Raw genomic sequence first — 6,000 nt, 5'->3', positions numbered from 1 at the left:
CATTTAAGCAGTGCTCTTAATCCCCTCTCCTTTCGCACCAGCAAACAAAGAGGGAAGAAAAACTCTCTTGCCTCTTCGCCAGCTCCAGACTTTTCCCCAGACTCCCTCCCGGCTATCCGTGGTGCACTAACCCCCTGCAGGTTGTGTTCACGCAGCCAACCCCAGTCCTCTCCCTGAGTTCCAACGGAAGCCCGAGCCTCAGCTCCCAGCCCCGCCCGCCCCAGCGGGTGAGTAGACAAGCCTCTCAGGCTGGTGAGTGCTGGTCGGCACCGATCCTCTGTGCGGGAATCTCTCTGCTTTGCCCTCCACACCCCTGTTGCTGCGCTCTCCTCCACGGCCCAAAGCTCCCCCCACCTCCGCCACTCGCAGTCTCCTCCCGCGAAGGGGTTTCCTAGTGTGTGGAAACCTTTCCTCCTTCACAGTTCCCTCCCACTGGTGCAGGTCCTGTCCCTAACCTTTTGTCTCTGTGTATTCTTTTTTCTTTTGCCCTACCCAGGTACGTGGGGAGTTTCTTGCCATTTGGGAGGTCTGAGGTCTTCTGCCAGCGTTCAGTAGGTGTTCTGTAGGAGGTGTTCCACGTGTAGATAGATGTATTTCTGGTGTATCTGTGGGGAGGAAGGTGATCTCTGCGTCTTACTCTTCCGCCATCTTCCCCTCTAGGATCTGGCAGACAGATTCTTAACCACTGTGCCACCAGGGAAGTCCCTCACTTTCTTAATTGTGTTTTTTGATGAGCAGAAGTTTTAACTTTGGATGAAATCTACTTTATCATTTTTTCCTTTACGGTTAGTACTTTTTGCTCTTATTTAAGAAATCTTTGCCTGTTCCAAGCTCGTATAGTCTCCTGTGTTTCCAGGTAGATTTATATTTTAGATTTCACATTTAGATCTGCAATCTAGTTTTAAAAAAATTTATTTTTTGGCTGTCAGGTCTTAGTTGCGGCATGTTGGATCTTCACTGAGGCATGTGGGCTTCTCTCTAGTTGTGGCGTGTGGGTTTTCTCTCTCTAGTTGTGGCACTTAAGCTCCAGGGCACGTGGGCTCTGTAGTGTACGGCATGCAGGCTCTCTCCTTGAGGCATGGGCTCAGTAGTTGTGGCACTCGGGCTTAGTTGCCCCATGGCATGCGGGATCTTAGCTCCCTGACCGGGGATCAAACCTGCGTCCACAGTATTGGACGGGGGATTCTTTACCACTGGACCGTCAGGGAAGTCCCCGGAAATCCTTTTTTTTTTTTTTTCTCCTGTACTCGGGCCTCTTACTGCTGTGGCCTCTCCCGCCGCGGAGCACAGGCTCCGGACGTGCAGACTCAGCGCCACGGCCCACGGGCCCAGCCACTCCACGGCATGTGGGATCCTCCCGGACCGGGGCACGAACCCGTGTCCCCTGCATTGGAAGGTGGACTCCCAACCACTGTGCCACTAGGGAAGCCCCCCTGCAATCCATTTGAAATTAATATTTTTGCAAATGGTATGAGTGTAAGAGTCAAGATTTATTTTTTTTTTCTATCTGGATGCTGTATTCTTCCAACACCATTTATTTGAAGACCTTTCTTTCCCTTCGAATTCCATTGGTGTCTTTTTCATTGGTCAAGTAACTATATGTGTGAGCCTATATCTGGACTCTATTCTGTTCCACTGATCTATTTGTTTATCCTTATACCATATTGTATTAATTACTTGCCTTGATAGTAAAATTTGAAAATTGGTAGCATAAATCCTCCATCTTTCTTTTAAATATGATTTTGACTTTCTAGATTTTTTTGCAATTGCATTTAAATTTTAAAATTAGCCTATCTATTTCTACCAGAAAAGCCTGCTGGGATTCTGATTAGGATCGCATTGAATGTATAGACCAATTGGGGAGAAGTGACATCGTAACAGTTAAATGTTACTCCATGAAATAGGCTATTTCTTCTTTTATTAGGTCTTCTTTGATTTCTCCTTGTTTTATGATTTTCACTGTAGAATCTTCTGCATTTTATTTAGTCCTGTGTACCTTATCATTTTTTAAAGCTTATTGTAGATGGTATTATTTTTACATTTTCGTATTTCAATTGTTTGCTGCAAGTATAAAGAAATATAGCTGATATTTGTATATTGACTTTGTATCACATGACCTTGCTAAATTCACATATTACTTCTAGTAGTTTGTACATTCCTTGGATATTCTATGTACACAATCATGTCATTTATGAATAAAGATAGTTTTACTATTTCCTTTGCAACTAAAAAAATTTTGTTCTCTCCTTATTGCACTGGCAGGATCTCCAATACAATGTTGAATATAAGTGGTGATAACAGATACCTTTGTCTTGTTAGGGTGAAGCATTCACTATTTCACCATCAAGTGTGATATTATTTTTGTTTTAGGTAAATAATCTTATCAATTTGAGGAAATTTCTCTCTGTTCTTAGACAACTAATAGTTTTTATTATGAATGGGTTTTCAATTTTATAAAATGTTGTTTCTGTATCTTTTAAGATGATCACATTGTTAAAATTATATTGCATGACATTTTAAGTGTTAAGCCAGCTATGTCTTTTTGGAATAAACTCACAAGATCATGATGTGTATGGTTCTTACATAATACTGTATTTGATTTGTTAGTATTTCATTAGGAATTTTGTTTTTTCCATCTGTATTTTTAAGGGATATTACTCTGTAATTTTTTTTTCTTGTAATGCCCTTGATGGGTTTTGGTATCAAGGTTACGCTGGCCTCTCTGATTTTGTGTAGAATTGTTAATATTTTCCCCTAATAGTTTGGTAGCATTTATCAGGGTAGCCATCTGGATCTGGTGTTTTTGTTGTTGGAATGTTATAAATTATGGACTTAATTTCAGTAAAAGATACAGGATTATTCAAAATTTCTGTAAGTTGTATTTTCCTAAAAAGTTGCCCATTTCATGTAGGTTGTCAACTTTATTGACATAAAGTTGTTCATGAACCCTTATATTATTTTTTTAATGTATGTGGCATCTATAGTGATGTTGCCTCTGTCATTCTTGATACTAGGTATATCTCTTTTCTCTCTTACTCTTTAACTTGATCAATTCTATCAATTTCATTAATCTTTTCAGAGAACCATCTTTTGGTTTCATTGACTTTCTCAGTTTTTAAAATTTTTATTTTAATTATTTATTTTTGGCTGCATTGGGTCTTCATTGCTGTGTGTGGGCTTTCTCTAGTTGGGGCGAGCAGGGGCTACCCTTTGTTGCGGTGCACATGATTCTCATTGTGGTGGCTTCTTGGGTTGCAGAGCATGGGTTCTAGGCACGAGGGCTTCAGTAGTTGTGGTTCGCGGGCTCTAGAGCACAGGCTCAATAGTTGTGGCACGGGGGTTTAGTTGTTCCACGGCATGTGGGATCTTTCCAGACCAGGTATCGAACCCGTGTCCCCTGCATTGGCAGGCAGATTCTTAACCACTGCACCACCAGGGAAGTCCCTGACTTTCTCTGTTTTATATCTCTTTTCTCTTTCATTAATCTCTGATTTTATTTCTTTCTTTCTACCTTCTCTTTTTTGTACCTTGTTGAGATAGATACTTAATTCATCAAATTTACATCTAAGAACTACTCAAGCTGTGTCCCACAAATTTTGATATGCTGTATTTTCATTACTGTTACTTTCAAAATATTTTCTAATTTCTATTGTAATTTCGTCTTTGATGAATCAGTTACTTAGAAGTAAGTTACTTAATTTCCAGATGATTTGGGATTTTCTAGATATGTAACCAAACAGGATCCTATGGGTCCTTCCCCTGACAGGCCTCTTTCCTATATCCTCTGCTTTAGCTCCTCTGAAGTATTGTACTTAGATGATTGTATCTGACACACAGTTCCTGAGTTGTTTTATAAATGCTAGACCCCCCACCAAGTGGATGAAATTAACTACTTGATGACTGTGAGCACATAGCCTGCAGGCCTACTGGAACCTGAGGATTGATAATGTTAACCCCTGTGACACTGTCCTCTTACCTCACCATCAACCAATCAGAGAATTAGGCAGGAGCTCATCACATACACTGGGATGCCCCTCCCTTACCTTACCTTTAAAAATGCCAAAATGTTCATTGTAGCTCTATTTACTATAGCCCAGAGATGGAAACAACCTAAGTGCCCATCGTCGGATGAATGGATAAAGAAGATGTGGCACATATATACAATGGAATATTACTCAGCCATGAAAAGAAACGAAATTGAGCTATTTGTAATGAGGTGGATAGACCTAGAGTCTGTCATACAGAGTGAAGTAAGTCAGAAAGAGAAAGACAAATACCGTATGCTAACACATATATATGGCATTTAAGAAAAAGAAATGTCATGAAGAACCTAGGGGTAAGACACAGACCTACTGGAGAACGGACTTGTAGATATGGGGAGGGGAAAGGGTGAGCTGTGACAAATTGAGAGAGAGGCATGGACATATATACACTACCAATCGTAAGGTAGATAGCTAGTGGGAAGCAGCCGCATAGCACAGGGATATCAGCTCGGTTCTTTGTGGCTGCCTGGATGGGTGGGATAGGGAGGGTGGGAGGGAGGGAGACATAAGACGGAGGAGATATGGGAACATATGTATATGTATAACTGATTCACCTTGTTATAAAGCAGAAACTAACACCATTGTAAAGCAATTATACTCCAATAAAGATGTAAAAAAAAAAAAAAAAAAAAGCCTTGCTGAAACCTATTGGAGAGGTCAGGCTTTTTGAGCACTAGTTGTCCCGGGTTCCTTATACGGTGCCTTACAATAAATGCTGCACTTTCCCTCACCACAACCCACTAGGCAAGTGGACCCACGTTTTGGTTTGGTAACAGATATCTTATTGTTATTGATTTCTGATTTAATTTTTCTGTGGTTAAGGAACATATTTTGTATAATTTTAATCCTTTGAAATTGATTACTAGTTTTATGGCTCAGCATATGATATATTTTTTTCAGTGTTCCATAAGCACTTGAAAAGATGGAGCAACCTACAGCTGTTGAGTATAATTTTCTAGTGTCAGTTAAGTTGCTTAGTATTGTTGCTCAAATGTTCAATATCCTTACTAATATTTTGTCTGCTTGTTCTATTGATTACTGAGGAGGTATGTTAAAATCTCCAATTCTAATTCTGTATTTGTCTTTCCCATACAGTTCTGTCAATTTTTTGCTTCATAAAATTTGAAGTTATATTATTAGGTGCATATACATTTAGGATTATGTATTTCTCCTATGGAATTGATCTTCTAATTATTATGAATTTCCTTTTTTTCTCTGTTACTTCTTCCTTAACATCTACTTTGACCATTAATAATATAGCCATATCAGTTTTCATATGGTTACTGTTTTCACGGAGTATCTCTTCCCATGTTTTATTTCCAATTACTTATATTTATATCAATTATGTTTAAGGTGTATCTCTTGTAGTCAGGATATTGTTGGTTCTTTTAAAAAATAAAGTCTGACAATCTTTTTCTTTTAAAGAGTCATTAGCCCCTTTAAATTTTTTGTGATTACTGATATGGTTAGCTTTAAGTATATCATATTTGTGTTTTTAATTTGTTCCATCTGTTACTTGTTTCTTTGCTCCTCTTTTCCAGCTTTCTTTCAGGTTAGTCAAGTATATTTTAGTTCTCCATTTTTCCTCTTTTGTTGTCTTTTTACATATAGTTCTTATATATTTAGTAGCTACCCTAATGATTACAATATACATATTTAATTTATTACTATCTTGAATTAGTACTTAATTGCTTCACAAACAATGTAAGAGCCTTACAACCATATAATTATAATTTTATTTATCTTTCCTGAATTTTGTGTTATCATTGTCATATATGTTACTTCAACATGTTATGAACCCCATAGTACATTGACAGTATTATTGTTTTAAACAGCAAATAGTCTTTTAAAAAGAGTATGAAGTGAAAATTTTTAATTTAAATTTCTACCATTTATACCATATCAAGATATCAAATTCCTGGGAATAAACCTCACCAAAGATATACAAGTCCTCTAT

Source organism: Lipotes vexillifer, unplaced genomic scaffold (genome assembly GCF_000442215.2).
Source record: "Lipotes vexillifer unplaced genomic scaffold, Lipotes_vexillifer_v1.1 scaffold773, whole genome shotgun sequence".
Lineage (NCBI taxonomy): Eukaryota > Metazoa > Chordata > Mammalia > Artiodactyla > Lipotidae > Lipotes > Lipotes vexillifer.
The sequence above is the reverse complement of the archived record's forward strand: the minus strand, read 5'-3'. Positions refer to the sequence as shown.